The following is a 16,636-nucleotide window of genomic DNA, read 5'->3' as shown; positions in this document are numbered from 1 at the left end:
GTGATGCAATATCAGTTCACTGCAACCTCTGGCTCCTGGGTTCAAGCAATTCTCCTGCCTCAGCCTCCTGAGTAGCTGGGATTACAAGCATGCACCATCACACCTGGCTAATTTTTGTATTTTTAGTAAAGATGGGGGTTCATCATGTTGGCCAGGCTGGTCTGGAACTCCTGACCTCAAGTGATCCTCCCACCTCGGCCTCCCAAAGTGATGAGATTACAGGCATGAACCACCGCATCCGGCCGTGGCTGCCTTTTTAAGAAATGCCCAGAACTGGACCCTGACCTTCCATCACTCTTTGAAATTTCCAGCCCCAGTTTCTTCTACCAGTATTTATCAGATAGAAAATTTACTACATATTAGGCTCAAGAGGTGTTTTTATCCTTTTCTGTTTATTTACCCTTTGGAAATTTTTAAATATTTAGAAGAGGAGTAAAAAGCTATTTATTACTTATTTGAGTCACAGCCATCTGATTTCTCCTTATTCTGGGTCTCTGTCTTAGATTAGACTGGGAATGTGGGAGCAAGAGGTAGATACTGCTTTTGCAGCATTTCTGACTCCTGAAGAAGCTCTGATTAGTCAGTATGTATCAGTTCAGGTATAGATTGGGAGAACCTATAGATCATGATGACGGTCATACATGTATGAAAGGGAGAAAGACCTGTAATCCCAGCACTTTGGGAGGCCGAGACGGGTGGATCACGAGGTCAGGAGATCGAGACCATCCTGGCTAACACGGTGAAACCCCGTCTCTACTAAAAAAAATACAAAAAACTAGCCGGGTGAGGTGGCGGGCGCCTGTAGTCCCAGCTACTCGGGAGGCTGAGGCAGGAGAATGGCGTGAACCCGGGAGGCGGAGCTTGCAGTGAGCTGAGATCCGGCCACTGCACTTCAGCGTGGGCGACAGAGCGAGACTCCGTCTCAATAAAAAAAAAAAAAAAAAAGAAAGGGAGAAAGAGAAAAATTACAGTGCTACTCAGAAAATCTTGGCCAAGTTGATACAGAGCCCCAGAGTGAAGATTACATGACTGAGGAGTCCCATGTCTGGCAGACTTGGCCGGGCTCTAGCACTGTCCGCCAGTCATTGTCTCAGAGCAACCTGTAGAGAGGGATGCTACTGCGATCACTGCAGAACATCCTAAGGAGTGGAAACCTAAGTCTGTTGGCCAAGTAGAATGTTCACTCTGTGTTCTCCTGAAGGGAGATCTGAGCAGAACACCACAGGACAAATAGGCAAATGTTTGCCAAAATTGGGCCCCTTATTGACCTTAGAGACAAGCAACTGTCCCCTCTCATGAGACAGAGAACTGGGACTGGAACAACCTACCCAGGAAAGCCTACCTCTCACTGACTGGCCTCTGGTAATTTGGGGCTCTCAAATATTTAAGTAGAAAGTGAAGCAGAGGAAGGCCCTGGTGACCTGGGAATAGGAGAAGTCAAATAAGATCAGTAGGGTACCATTTCCCATGTAATTGGGCTGTAACCTAAAATGAACCCAAGCCTGGAGGTAATGGGCAAGTGAAACGGTCTGTTTTCTAACTCCCACTTCAGCTGATCATTTACTGCTATGTGTTGCACACACTCTGGCTGCCATTTCATATGGAACCCAAACTAAGGCCCTGATGTCCCTTGCTTCGTATTTGCAGACCCTGATTCTACCAGACCTGGCTTCCAAAGTTCCTGCCTGGTTTCTTCCATATGTCCTCTCTACCCAGAATCTAGTGGGCCCGGCACTAAGGAAAGCCCTGGAGCAGGCTGACTACTAAATTTGATACCAGGCCCTGCAGATTTGGCTATACAGGGTGGGATGTGTGAAAGCCACATAGTCCCATACACACCAGCTCCAAGGATTCTGGAATTTCAGTGGCATAAGGAGGAGCATGCCAGGTGATACCATGGCCTCTGTTCTGCAGATGTTAAGACAGGATTCAGTCAGACCCAGGAAAAGCCAGACGTGTCTTTCCCACTGAGTACTGTGAGCAGGGGCAGGAATATCCTGAGCACAATGTGTTCCAGTTTTTGCCAGGAGTGGGAACCTACTGATGGCAGTGGTGGCCCATCTGGAGTGGTCACTGCGAAGACGCCAGCTGCAGCCGGGGAGGTGTGGTGGGGGCTGCATGTTCCATGGAACCAGGGAGAGCCAGGAACAGGCAGGAGCCCTGCCCGCTTCCAAGTTGGCAGGTCCCCACCCTCCTGGGTACAGCTACAGCAGCACAGCTACAGCTGTGGATCCAGGCATCCCTATGCTCTTAGGGGCCAGCAAAGCCTCACTGCCCCCACAGGCTCAGAAGTGCCTGCTCCCACTGCATAGCCTCTTCCCACTCTGTTTTTGAAGCAAAGTTGAGGCCAAGCCCATCACTGTTGTGACCTGGCCATGTGTGCACACCCTCCTGGCGGTGCTGACACACCAGCCCCCTGCCATCTTGGCCCCCTACAAACTTTGGACACTGACAAACATGAGAGAGAGACTGAGGGGGAGCCAAGGGTGGCTTGGCAGGGGCCTGCAAGTGCCCCTCAGCAGGAACAGCTTAGGTCCCGTGGATGACATTATTGATGATGGCAGGAGGCAGACTCCTGGGCAGAAAGGTGCAGGTCCAGTGAAGTCCCACCTTCAAGCCAGGGACAGCCTGAAGGCTGGGGGCCAGACTGTTACTTCCGGGTGGAGTCCATCACCCAGAATGAGAACTCACGATGCTTATTCTGAGCTGTCCATGGCCCAATCAGCATGCACTTCCTCCCTTCTGCAGCCCATAAAAACCTCGGACTTAGCCAAACTCACAGAGACATCAAATCGACCTGCCTGTGGAAAGGAGCTACTCTCTGCTGGTCTCCTGAGAGCTGTTGTGTCGCTCAGTGAAGCTCCTCTCTGCCCTACCATCCAGTTGTCTGTGTACCTCATTGTTCCTGGATGTGGACGAGAACTCAGGACCCACAGAATGGTGGAACTGAAAGAACTGTAACACAAACAGGGCTGAAACACGACTGCCACCCCCCGCCGCCCCTGCCACTCCACTGCTTGCTGCTTTGTGGGCGACTAGAAGAGAAGAGCTGTGGCCCTTTGAGGAGCCCAGACCCAGGGGCTCCTAGAACCAGGGCTATGACACCCTCTTTGGGGCTCTGCAGTTTCTGGTGTCTCCAAGCTCCCAGGTGCCACCGCATTCCTTGGTGCCTGCAGTGGAAGCTCCTTGCAGTATGCCTGGTCCAGCCACAACCTCACATGGAGCCGGTACCTGGAGCTGCCTGCCTGCTGCACCCGGCATGCCTGGCTATGCACAGTGTGGCCAGACCCTGTGCTCACACACCCTTTGCTGCTGCACACCTGGTTCACCCATGGCAGGCATGGGATCCAGGCCAGTAGCGCAAGCAGAGCGCAGCCTGCTGGGCCAAATGGGTGGAACAAGCACAGCGAGCCCAAGCAACACTTGGGTAAAGGCACTACTGGCCACAGAGGTTTCCAGCTGGAAAAGCGACATCCCAAGAATCCCACGACACTACTATAAACAGGCACAGCTTTGTACTATGCTGCTCAGATAGAACTGGTCAGACAAGGCCAATGGGTCAGAGGTAGTTCTGCTAGAGGTGAGTCTCGCTGAAGAGCCATAGCTTAGAGCCTGGGACTGGGAGTTTTGTGCTATAGGAAAATTGGATAGGAATAGAAGGGATGAATTCTAATTTTTTGGCAAGCTGTATGTGGTGTTCAAAATCCAAAATAAACATCACTTGATAGCCATAGGATACACAATGATGAAAAATACAATGATTAAAAAACATGCTGGCCAGATGTGGTGGCTCATGCCAGCAGTGCCAGTACTTTGGGGGGCTAAGGTGGGAGTATCACTTTACCCCAGGAGTTTGAGACAAGCCTGGGCAATATAATGGAATCTTGTCTCTACAAAGAATTTCAAACATCAGCCAGACATGTTGGCTGAGGCAGGAGGATCTCTTGACCCCAGGAGTTTGAGGTTACAGTGAGCTATGATTGTCACTGCATTCCAGCCTGAACAATAGAGCAACACCCTGTCTCTTAACAACAACAAAAAAAAAGCGCCAATGATTTTAAATGTGTTGAGGTTTCTTCTGTGGCCCAGATACGGTATACCTTGGTGAGTGTTCTATAGGTACTTGAGAATGTGCATTCTGCTGTTGGAGTATTCTATAAATGTCAGTTAGATTGGTTGATGATATTAAGTTCTTCTATATTCTTGCTGACTTTGTACGTAATAAGTCTATCAGTTGTTGAAAGAAGAGTATTAAAGTCACCAACTATAATACTGGAATTTTTTTTTTTTTTTTTTTTTTTTTTTTTTTTTTTTTTTTTGAGACGGAGTCTCGCTCTGCCGCCCAGGCTGGAGTGCAGTGGCCGGATCTCAGCTCACTGCAAGCTCCGCCTCCCGGGTTCACGCCATTCTCCTGCCTCAGCCTCCCGAGTAGCTGGGACTACAGGCGCCCGCCACCGCGCCCGGCTAGTTTTTTGTATTTTTTAGTAGAGACGGGGTTTCACCGTGTTAGCCAGGATGGTCTCGATCTCCTGACCTCGTGATCCGCCCATCTCGGCCTCCCAAAGTGCTGGGATTACAGGCTTGAGCCACCGCGCCCGGCCTATAATACTGGATTTATCTGTTTTTTTCTTTTAGTTCTGTTATTATTATTTGTGAATAGAGACTGGGTTTCTCTTTGTCACCTAGGCTGCAGTGCAGTGGTGTAATCATAGCTCACTGCAGCCTCAAACTCCTGGGCTCAAGCTATCCTCCCATCTCAGCCTCCCAGGCAGCTACAACTACAGGTACCTATGCCTGGCTAATTTTTAATTTTTCAATTTTTTTTTAATGTTTGTAGAGATGGGATCTCACCATCTTGCTCAGGCTAGTCTTTTACTCCTGGGCTCAAATGATCCTCCTGCTTCAGCCTCCCAAAGTGCTGGTGGTGGCAGAGGCAGCTGCCATCATGCCAACTGTGCAGCTGGGGCTGCACATTCCATTAGCCTGCCCCTTCTGAGTTGGGATGGGAGCTCCTGGGGTGCTGCTACAGCTGCCTAAAGTGCAGCTGCAGATCCAGGCCTCCTGCTCTGTGAAGCAGGCAGGACCCCCACCCTCCTGGGCAGGACAGCCACCCAAACCACAACTATAGATCTGAGCCTCTCTGTGCTCTTGGGGGAGAGCCAGGAGCAAGCAGGATCTACCTTCCCGGGCGCCGCTGCAGCTACCCTCCCAGGTGCAGGAGCCAGGTTTTTCTTCAGCTTACACCCTCAGGGGACCCAGGAAGGACCCTCCCTCATCCCTGCAGGCTCGGGGGTGTCTGCCTGCCTTCTCTCCACTACTGGCAGCTGCTCCAATCTTGGAGCAGGGGTTGGGGCCAACCCTGGGGGCCATGAATGGCAGCAGGAGAGAGATTGATTCCTGGGCAGAAGGGGTTGGGTCCGCAGTAAGGCCCCACCTTTGGGCCAGGGAAGACCTGAAGGCTGGGAGCTGGGCTGCCAGTCCCGTGGAGCAGAGTGAGGACTTGTGGTACCTCTTCCAGGCCTGCCCATGGCTGCCCATGGGCCAACTGGCACACACTTTCCCCTCTGAGGTCCGTGGGTTCAGCCAGAGCAGGGCAGAGGATGGCCAGAGGATAGAGGGCAGAGATACCACAGGCCACCCTCTTCAGGGCCTCGTCTCTGCTGAGAGCTGAATACTCCATGGGACGACCTGTCTACAGAGAGGAGCTACCCACTGTGGGTCTCCTCTGACCTGTTTTTTTTTTTTTTTTTTTTTTTTTTGAGACAGCCTCACACTGTCGCCCAGGCTGCAGTGCAGTAGTGTGATCTCAGCTCTGCCTCCTGGGTTCAAGCAATTCTCGTGCCTCAGCCACCCTAGTAGCTGGGATTACAGGTGTGCGCCACCACTCCCAGCTAATTTTTGTATTATTAGTAGAGTCGGGGTTTCACCATGTTGGCCAGGCAGGTCTTGAATGCCTGACCTCAAGTGATCCACCTGCCTCAGCCTCCCAAAGTGCTGGGGTTACAGGCATGAGCCACTGTGCCCGGCCTCCTCTGTGCTGTTCTAACACTAAATAAAACTCTTCATCTTCTTCACCCTTCATTTGTCTGTGTCCCTCATTCTTCCTGGATTCCGGACAAGAACTCAGGCACCATGGCCACAGGCGTTTTTAGCCAGAAAAAATTGACACCCGGCTGGGTGCAGTGGCTCACGCCTGTAATCCCAGCACTTTGGGAGGCTGAGGCGGGCGGATCACCTGAGGTTGGGAGTTCGAGACCAGCCTGACCAACGTGGAGAAACTCCGGCTCTACTAAAAATACAAAATTAGCCAGGCGTGGTGGCGCATGTCTGTAATCCCAGCTACTCGGGAGGCTGAGGCAGGAGAATCACTTGAACCCGGGAGGCGGAGGTTGCACTCCAGCCTGGGCAACAAGAGTGAAACTCTGCCTAAAAAAAAAAAAAAAAAAAAAAAAAAAAAAAAAAAATTGACACCCCAGAGATCCCATGATATTTTGGGGGCTTGTCCAGGATCTGCAGAAGGGTGAGTAAAAGCAATTCTGTCCATTTTTTCGGCATCTTTAAACTCCACAATAGTCAAAATGAAGAAAAAATACCAGGCCTCTGTCAGCCAGTTAAAAGTAACTAGCACAGCTGCCAGACTTAAGACATGGAGGGGCCGGGCGCGGTGGCTCAAGCCTGTAATCCCAGCACTTTGGGAGGCCGAGACGGGCGGATCACGAGGTCAGGAGATCGAGACCATCCTGGCTAACACGATGAAACCCCGTCTCTACTAAAAAAATACAAAAAACTAGCCGGGCGAGGTGGTGGGCGCCTGTAGTCCCAGCTACTCGGGAGGCTGAGGCAGGAGAATGGCGTGAACCCGGGAGGCGGAGCTTGCAGTGAGCTGAGATCCGGCCACTGCACTCCAGCCTGGGCGACAGAGCGAGACTCCGTCTCAAAAAAAAAAAAAAAAAAAAAGAGATGGAGGACAGGCTTGCTGGGGAGGATATTTTCAACCCTCCATCACCCTCGGGTATTGGGAATATTGGCTTTGTTCCAACCCAGTTTCCCCTCACGGAGGTCTATCTGTCACATGGGACTGGAAGGAGGTCCTAGGGTAACTGAGGGTATCTGGTCGAGGCCACACCTTGGTGTTATCCAAAAGCCCTTGGACTAACTCCAGTCCCCAGCTGCCCATTGGGGTGTTGGCACTAGGACCTCCAGTCTTTTTTATTGTTGTTTATCTATTTCTTGCTTTCTTTCGAGGCTGTCATGGTTCCTATCTTTTATATACAATGTTAAATTGTAACACCTGCCTCCACAGCTTCACCTGCTTGTGATAGGGCGGCGACATCCTTAAATGTTAACGATGTTGTTACAAACCACAGAGATTACTGGGTAGAATGAGCATTTGGCTTAGTCATCAAGTATAAAATAGAAGGTTAAGGGTACCACAAAGCAAAGTGTGCCTTCATATCTGTATGTAAATTTGTGGTGAAAATGTTCTTGTAATTTACTTGATTGCCAACTTAGAGCCAAGCACCTTGAGGCACAGAAAAGAAGCATTTCCTCAGGAAAAAAGCTTTTCTGTAAACACAAAGGCAAATGGTCCAAGGTCCTTTATGTGCAGGCCTTCTTTGCCTTGCAAGGTGACCCAGACCTTTGCCAACATTGTAGGATTGATTCAGCCCTCCTAGTGGCCATCTCAGGAGAGGCTGCAAGGGGCAATCCCAGGGAACTGGGGAAGCAAATCCCAGAGGTACCTCCAGCAGGGGAATCAACTCCCTCTGCTCCTCCCTATCCAGGTTCTTTTCCAAGCTTGCCTCATCCTAGAAATCATTTTAGCTGTTCCCAATCTCACTCCTGCCCCTACAACAGATGCCTGGTGAATATGGCCCCATTAAGGTCCAGGTCTCCTTTTCTTTTCAGGACTTCAGGCAAATTAAGGGGGATCTTGGCAGGTTTTCAGATGGCCCTGAAAAATATAAAAAGGAATTCCAGAACTTAACCCAAGTATTTGAGCTCTCCTGGAAGGATGGCCGTGTTACTTTTGAATCAAACGATGACCACTGCTGAAAAGCAGGCCACTCTCAGCAAGTGGCAGAGAATTTTGGGGATGAGCTTTACATCTTGTATAGGACCAGGGAATGGGAAGAGCTTATCCAGTTGGAAGAATAGCAGTGCCATTTGAGGACCCTAAATGGGACCCCAATAATGGGACAATGGAAGAAGAAATTCTTTCAGGTATGCATATTGGAGGGCTTGTGAGGGACTGGAACTGAGCCTCAGTTGCACTGTGCTGTCCATGGTACATCAGGGATTGGATGGGAGTCCCACTGACTTCCTGCAAAGGCTAAGAGGGGTCTTCGTAAAACACACCCCTCTATCTTCTGATTCAATAGAGTGACACCTGGTCATAGGGAATGAGTTTATTACTCAGGCAGCCCCTGATATCAAGAGGAAGCTGCAGAAACAGTCCATAGGACCAGGTAGTATTTTAGAGGACCTCCTGAAAGCGGCCACCTTGGTCTTTTACTATAGGGATCAGGAGACCCAAGAGAAGGAAACACAAGAAAAAGACAGGGGCTCTAATAGCCACCTTGAAGACTCAAAACCGCAGAGCTCCCAAGTTGCACCTGTTGACTGCTGCAAATATGGAGCACTGTAGGGAGGACTGTTCCCGAGACACCAGTCACTGGATACAGGGCTGGTCTCCCAAATGATGCAGCAGGACCGATGGGTCCCAGGGTTCCTTTCCCTGGCTTTGGTAATTCAGACCACCATTGCCATCCAGGAGCCTTGGGTGATTCTGGGGATCGAGGGAAGGAGGATTGACTTCCTCCTGGACTCAAGCGGGACTTTCAGTTCTCTCCAAGCTAGGCACTCCCTTCTTAGCATGACTGTGAGGGACATCTCAGGAAAAGCCCAACCTCTTAGTTGTCACCTTGGGCCAGGTCCCCTATTCCCAAGACTCCTTTTCTCTCCCTTGTTTGAGGAGGACCTTCCCCCACAGCTTCACCTACTTCTGATAGGGAGGCAACAGAGGAGTGGCCCCTGCCAGTTGCTAGCTGCAATTTGGAGAGGGTCATCTGGGACTAATTTAAAGGGTTCATACACTCTCCTGAGGCATCTTTTTGTCCCAAGCTTTGGTTTGAATCCCTGGAATGGAACACTAGACCTGAGGCAGATGGCAGCAGGAGTCAGGGCACAGCAAAGGTGAGCATGACTAATTCCTGCTTATTAGGCCCCCCCACTTCATGGATGGAGTGCGTTCTACATCACTAGACTCCTTTGACCTTCAGACTCTGGAGAAAGAAAAAAGCTTTTTCCCTTTCACAGGACTCCAGGGCCATTAGGGCTCCATGGCTTGGGAAGGCTGACATGCCAGTAAAAGGGTAAAAGCTGTGGGACTTCTGACTTCTCTCTCTCTGTGCAAACTGGTTGCAGGAATGATATAAATCACTGTATTCTCTACTCCATGGCTTAATTGGCCTTTTTGTCATGGCTAAGGTTGGGTAATAAGAGATTTAAAAGGGGCCGGGTGCAGTGGCTCACGCCTGTAATCCCAGCACTTTGGGAGGCCAAGGTGGGTGGATCACTTGAGGTCAGGAGTTCAAGACCAGGCTGGCCAACATGGTGAAACCTTGTCTCTACTAAATATACAAAAATTAGCTGTGTGTGGTGGCATGCACCTGTAGTCCCAGCTACTTGGGAGGCTGAGGCATGAGAAACACTTGAACATGGGAGGCAGAGGTTGCAGTGAGCGTAGATTGCACCACTGCACCCCAGTCTGGGCGACAGAGTGAGACTCTGCCTTAAAAAAGGAAAAACAAAAAGATTTAAAAGGACTTCTTAAAAACGAACACTATGGTTAAAAGTTAGCTTAACTAAAAGTAGATGTTCATAGATATCCAAGCTTTACGTATACTTAAAAGGCCTTTATGTCATTTCTCATTGTTTTTCCGGTGAAGGGTTTTTTCTTCTCAGTCTACTGAATTATCTTTCTCCATTCTTGTCTTGCCACTCTTGATGCACACATGAGGGGCCCCAAGATATCCTCTGATGGCCTGGGACTCCTTGGGAAAATGAAAGAGGTACCACTGACCCATTTTGAGAAAGACTTCTGTTTTCCTCATGGAGCCCCAGGAATTAGGGGCAGATGGATCCCTCTCAAAATGCTTTTGTCTTCAGTTATGCCTACTTATTAGGCCATAGAAACTACATGTTTTCCTGGCTCTGGTTCTTAAAGGGCTTCACCCCAGGGCCAGCAATGCAATTAGGAGATTGGAACATGAAAAATCTTAGAACTACTGGATCTCTGTCTGTTTCTGTGTGGATATATGTGTCAGGTGTGTCATGTTTATATAAAGAGCTCTAGCTGATTGGCTTAAAGGAAACTAAGTGTTTAGATCAAATATTTTGAAAGAAAAATAAAGCTGCAATGCCTTAGTTCATGGCTATCACTCTAGTGGAACAGGAAGCATGGGAAAGTATGGCCTTGCACAGCTCATAGTAGGCCATTGCCTCTGGAGGGAAAACAGAGGTGGTACTGGTGCCCACCTAAGGTCAGAGTAAGCCTGGATCCCAAAGGGGGATGCTCCAGGGGATCCTCTGGACTTCCACCTCTCCAAAGAGGATGCTTTTGGCAGAGGTTCTGAGGTCTACTGCTAAGCCCTCCTTAGAACTTTCCCTCACAGTTGCAATACCATTTGGCCCCAGTATTGCATGGAATCTGGAGTTACTGCTGAACAGGAAAGTGGGATGCCATTGCATGTATCCAGGCTTTTATGCTGTTGTTCTAAGCAGGGGGCCTGGTTAGCATGTGATACTCTCCTTTGGTGCTGTTTGACCCCAGTGTTCTTTGGAGTCTGGGAAAGTTTGACCTTTAAATCAAACTGCCATGGAAATTGCTTTACTTGAAATTTTGTTTCACAGTTGTATTAGGGATAGATATAGATATAGATATATACACACACATATATGTGTGTATATATATATATACACAGCATTTAGGTATTGTTAACTTTATGTAATAATATTTGGGTTGGGGATTGGTGCATTTCTGGTTGTGGGAAGGATAGTTGTATTATGTTAGGCACAATTATGACCTTATTATTGTCTTTATTTGAGGATTATGATCTCAGGAGGTGTGTATATATATGTGTATATATGTACATATATATGTGTGTGTGTGTATATATATATATGCATTTATTAACTTACACAATCACAAGGTCCCATGATAGGCTGTCTGCAAGCTTGAGGAGCAAGGAGAGCCAGTCCGAGTCTCAAAACTGAAGAACTTGGAGTCCAATGTTTGAGGGCAGGAAGCATCCAGCACAGGAGAAAGATGTAGGCTGGGAGGCTAGGTCCATCTCACGTTTTCACGTTTTTCTGCCTGCTTTATATTCGCCGACAGCTGATTAGATTGTGCCCACCAAATTAAAGGTGTGTCTGCCTTCCCCAGCCCGCTGACTTAAATGTTAATCTTCTTTGGCAACATCCTTGCAGACATACCCAGGATCAATGCTTTGCATCCTTCAATCAAGTTGGCATTCAGTATTAACCATCACAAGTCTACCCCTTGTCAACTTGAACCCATACACATCTCCTGAGATCATACATAATCTTCAAATAAAGATAATAATAAGGTCATAATTGTGCCTAACATAATACAACTATCCTTTGCACAACCAGAAATGCACCAAACCCCAACCCAAATATTATTACATAAAGTTAACAATACCTAAATGCTGATACGGCATCAATAAATCTTATGTCACATGATAAAGGAAAAGGAAATAAAATGAAGATATTTTCTTAGTACAAGTGTTTACATGCATAAGCATATTTTTAACAAAAGAAGGAGGAAATGCTCATGACAATTACAGTCCTTGTTTCTGCAGCTGGTCACGTGGTCATAGCTGGTATTGATGACTGTCTTGTTCTACTACCCATTCTGTATTCCCTTTGCCTTCAGGAAGCACCTCAGCAGGTCATGGTTTTTTCCCTGGTGGAATGACCCAAACCTTCATTCCTGAGGGGTCTGGACCATTTGTCATCTGCCTGGATTGGGGTGTTGTAATTTCCGATTGACTTTAATCACGGGGCATGGTAATACTATGAGATGCCCTAATGGATAGCCTATATTCCATGCATACTCTTTCTTACCTCTGTTGTGGAGTAGTAGTTTTATCTTGATAGTCCAGGTCAATTACCCCAGCCAACACTGTAATTCCCTTCTTAGCCTGTTGTATGAAAGGTAGGAGGAGCCCAAAGTGCCCAGGTGACAATCTTAACTTCCAATTTAATGGAATCGTTGTTGTGTCTACTGGTGGCAGCACTCCTCCCTCTGGAACTAAGACCTGTAGGCCAGCAGAACATAATGTTGCAGGAACAGGAAGCAAACAATTTGTTAGTGGGTCTCTGGAGGTGATGGTGAGTGGTGCCACTTCCACTTCCACCCTTGTGATTCCTGGACCTGTGAATCCCAGCTATGGGAGAAACAGTACCATATATTTGACGCTGATTCAGAGCATACATGGCCTTCTGGAGAGCTTTGCCCCAGCCCTGCAAAGTATCGTCACCTAGATGGTGTTGTAATTATGACTTCAAAAGGCCATTCCTTCATTCTATCAATCCAGCTGCTTCAGGATGACTGGGAACATAGTAAGACCCATGAATTCCATGAGCATGAGCACACTGCTGCACTTCTTTAGCTGTAAGGTGAGCACCTTGGTAACAGACAATGCTGTGTGGAATACCATGATGATGGATAAGGCCTTCTGTGAGTCCACAGGTGGTAGTCTTGGCAGAAGCATTGCGTGGAGGATGAGCAAACCCATATGCGGAGTAAGTATCTATTCCAGTGACGACAAACCTGTGCCATTTCCATGATGGAAAAGGTCCAATATAATCAACCTGCCACCAGGTAGCTGGCTGATCACCCCAAGGAATGGTGTCACATCGAGGGCTTAGTGTTGGTCTCTGCTGCTAGCAAATTGGGCACTCAGCAGTGATCAAAGCCAGGTCAGCCTTAATGAATGGATGTCCATGTTTCTGAACCCACGTGTAACCTCCATCCCTGCAACCATGGCCAGTTTGTTCATGGGCCCACTGGGCGATGACAGGGGTGGCTGGGGAAAGAGGCTGAGTGGTGTCCACAGAACAGGTCATCCTATCCACTTGGTTATTGAAATCCTCTGCTGAGGTCACCCTTTGGTGAACACTCACATGGGATACAAATATCTTCAGTTTTGACCACTCAGGGAGGTCCATCCACATACCTCTTCCCCAAATTTCTTTGTCACCAATTTTCCAATCTTGCCTCTTCCAAGTCCCTGACCATCCAGCCAAACCATTGGCTACAGCTGATGAATCAGTATATAATCACACATCTGGCCATTTCTCCTTCCATGCAAAGTGCACAACCAGATGCACTGCTCAGAGGTTTGCCCACTGGGAAGATTCCCCTTCACCACTGTCCTTCAGAGATGTCCTAGAAAGGGGCTGTAGTACTGCAGCTGTCCACTTTCAGATAGCACCTGCATACCATGCAGAACAATCTGTGAACCAGGCCTTAGTCTTCTCTCTCTGTGTCAGCTGATCAAAGGGCACTCCCTGTGAGGCCATCGGTGCAGGCTGGGAAAGAAAAGGCAGCGTGGCAGGAGTGGAGACCATGGGCATTTGAGCCACTTTATCATGTAACTTACTTGTGCCTTCAGGACCTGCTCTAGCCCGATCACGTATATGCAACTTCATTTGATGACAGAATGCTTCTGTGCAAGACCCACTTTATGGCTAGATGGATCAGAAATCACCCAGTTCATGATAGGCAGTTCAGGTTGCATGGTGACTTGATGACCTATAGTCAAACGTTCAGTTTCCATCAAAGCCCAGTAACAGGTCAAGAGCTATCTCTCAAAAGGAGAGTAGTTATCGCCAGATGATGGCAAGGCCTTACTCCAAAAGCCTAGAGGCCTCCATTGTGATTCACCTATGGGGGCCTACCAAAGGCTCCAAACAGCATCCCTATCTGTGACTGACAGCTCAAGCACCATTGGATCTGCCGGGTCACATGGCCCAAGTGGCAGAGCAGCTTGCACAGCAGCCTGGAACTGTTGCAGAGCCTTCTCCTGTTCTGGACCCCACTCAAAACTGGCAGCCTTTTGAGCCACTTGATAAATGGGCCTGAGTAACACACCCAAATGAGGAATATGTTGCCTCTAAAATCCAAATAAGCCCAATTGGTGTTGTGCCTCTTTCTTGGTTGTAGGAGGGGCCAAATGCAGCAACTTATCCTTCACCTTAGAGGGAATAACCCTTGAATTTTAAATTTATTTCCCATCCTCTAGCACACAAATGTCTCACCAATAAGTCCAGTGTATTTGCTACTTCTTGCTCTCTGGATCCAATCAGCATAATGTCATCAATGTAATGGACCAGTGTGATATCTTGCAGAAGTGAAAAGTGATCAAGGTCTCTCAAGAAGATTATGACACAAAGCTGGAGAGTTGATATACCCCTAAGGTAGGATGGTAAAGGTATATTGCTGGCCTTGCCAGCTGAAGGCAAATTGCTTCTGGTAGGCCTTATGGACAGGAATGGAGAAAAAGACATTTGCCAAGTCAATGGCTGCATACCAGGCACCAGGAGATGTATTAATTTGCTCAAGCAATGAAACTACATCTGGTACAGCAGCTGCAATTGGAGTCACCACTTGGTTAAGCTTACAATACTCCACTGTCATTCTCCAAGATCCATCCGTCTTCTGCACAGGCCAAATGGGAGAGTTGAACAGGGATGTGGTGGGAATCATCACCCCTGTGTCTTTCGGGTCCTTCATGGTGGCACTAATCTCTGCTATTCCTCCAGGGATGCGATATTGTTTTTTATTTACTACTTTTCTAGGTAGAGGCAGCTCTAATGGCTTCCATTTGGCCTTTCCCACCATAATAGCCCTCATCCTACCAGTCAGGGAGCCAATGTGGGGGTTCCACCAGCTGCTAAGTATGTCTATGCCAATTATGCATTCTGGCATTGGGGAAATGACCACAGGATGAGTCCAGGGTCTCACTGGACCCACTGGAAATCGGACCTGAGCTAAAACTCCATTAATTACCTGACCTCCATAAGTCCCTACTTTAACTGGAGGACCATAATGACGTTTTGGGTCCCCTGGAATCAATGTCAGCTCAGAGCTGGCATCCAGTAGTCCCCAAAATATCTGATCATTTCCCTTTCACCAGTGCACAGTTACCCTGATAAAAGGCTGGAGATCTCCTTGGGGAAGGATGGGAGAAAGATTTACCGCGTAAATTGTCAGTAATGTAGTGCGGTCCTTCCTTAAGGGGACCTGGTCTTCATTCAAGGGGTTCTGGTCTGTAAACTGGTTCAAATCTGATTGAGGGGCCATGATTCTCCATTTTTATCATTCAAATTAGTCTTTTGTCCATTCGACCTAGAAGTTTTCTCCTTATATAAATTAAGTAGGAATGCAGTATGCTTCCTATCAATTTCACTTCTAGGAACACTGTGATTAATTAGCCAATGCCAGAGCTCTACACAAGTCAGACTATTCTGATTGCTGCTTTGTCTCTGCTGTCCATTATGGTAGCTATGCCCACCTTGCCTTTGATAGTTGAATGCCACCACTTGGCCCCTGCCACCTCGTGATCCAATTATTCCTATCGTATTTAAATTTTGTAGTTGTGTTCCCACCATTAGATCTGACATACAGAGAAGAGCAATTGCCGGGCTCTTCAAAGATGCAGGTGCTGCCCTCACAAATCTGTTTTGCAAGGCATTGGTAAGGGGTATATCTTCTGGACCCTCCCAGCTGGGATAAGTAGGTCTAAAGTGACTAATCTACTCCACCATCCCAATCTCCCTAAGCCTTTGGATCCCTTCCTCTGCATTAAACCAAGGGAGATCAGGCATTTCCAGCTTGCTCACAGTGGGCCATCTTTTAATCCATATTTCAGCTAATCAAGCAAATAAACTGTTAGAACCTTTTTTAACTCCCCGACCTGCAACATTAAATGCAAAGTCCCTACTTAGTGGGCCCAAATCAATAAATTTAACCTGATCCAACTCTACATTCCTTTCACCATTATCCTACACCCTTAATATCCATTCCCATGCCTGTTCTCCAGATCTCTGTTTGTACAAATTAAAGAACTCAAGCAGTTCTTTTTGAGTGTAGTGCACCTCCTTATGGGTCACACTCTCAACCTCACCTCTAGGGGCCTGCTGGAACTTTAGTTATAGGTCTAGAAGAAGCAAATAGGGGTGTTGGGGTGGGATCCTGAGGAGAATCAACATTTTTTTGCCTGGCAACTGCCTCAGGGGAGGCCATCGCTGTTGCCTCAGATAGCGCAGGGTTTATATCCTCAGACAAAGGTGGAAAGTCTGATGGCAGCATGAGTCAGGGACAGGATGTTGCCACTACTGGGGATGGTGAAGCTGTTCCTTCTGGCAAAAAAAGGTTAATCAGAGTTTCAAACTCAGTATCCCCAGCTTCATCAGGGTCCTACCACACAATCCCATCCCAAGTTGCAGGGTCCCATTCTTTTCCAATCAATGCCCTCACTTTAACAATAGACACCTGATGAGGCTGTGCATGCACCTTTAGTTGCAGGTCAGCCACTTGCATGAT

The 16,636-nt window shown here is 48.0% G+C and overlaps 1 protein-coding gene across 1 annotated transcript in view; it reads left to right on the top strand.

Annotated features, from left to right (window-relative positions):
- Nucleotides 1-1,787, top strand: part of TIMELESS (timeless circadian regulator) — a 39,175-nt gene extending 37,388 nt beyond the window's left edge. Inside the window, exon 30 of the mRNA XM_015431035.4 lies at nt 1,648-1,787. The gene's annotated coding sequence lies outside the window, so the exon portion shown is untranslated. The remainder of the gene's footprint in view (nt 1-1,647) is intronic.
- The last annotated feature ends 14,849 nt before the right edge of the window (nt 1,788-16,636 follow it).

The sequence above is a fragment of the Macaca fascicularis genome, chromosome 11 (genome assembly GCF_037993035.2).
Source record: "Macaca fascicularis isolate 582-1 chromosome 11, T2T-MFA8v1.1".
Classification (NCBI taxonomy): domain Eukaryota; kingdom Metazoa; phylum Chordata; class Mammalia; order Primates; family Cercopithecidae; genus Macaca; species Macaca fascicularis.
Note: the sequence above shows the minus strand (reverse complement) of the source record. Positions and strands in the feature narration are given on the sequence as shown.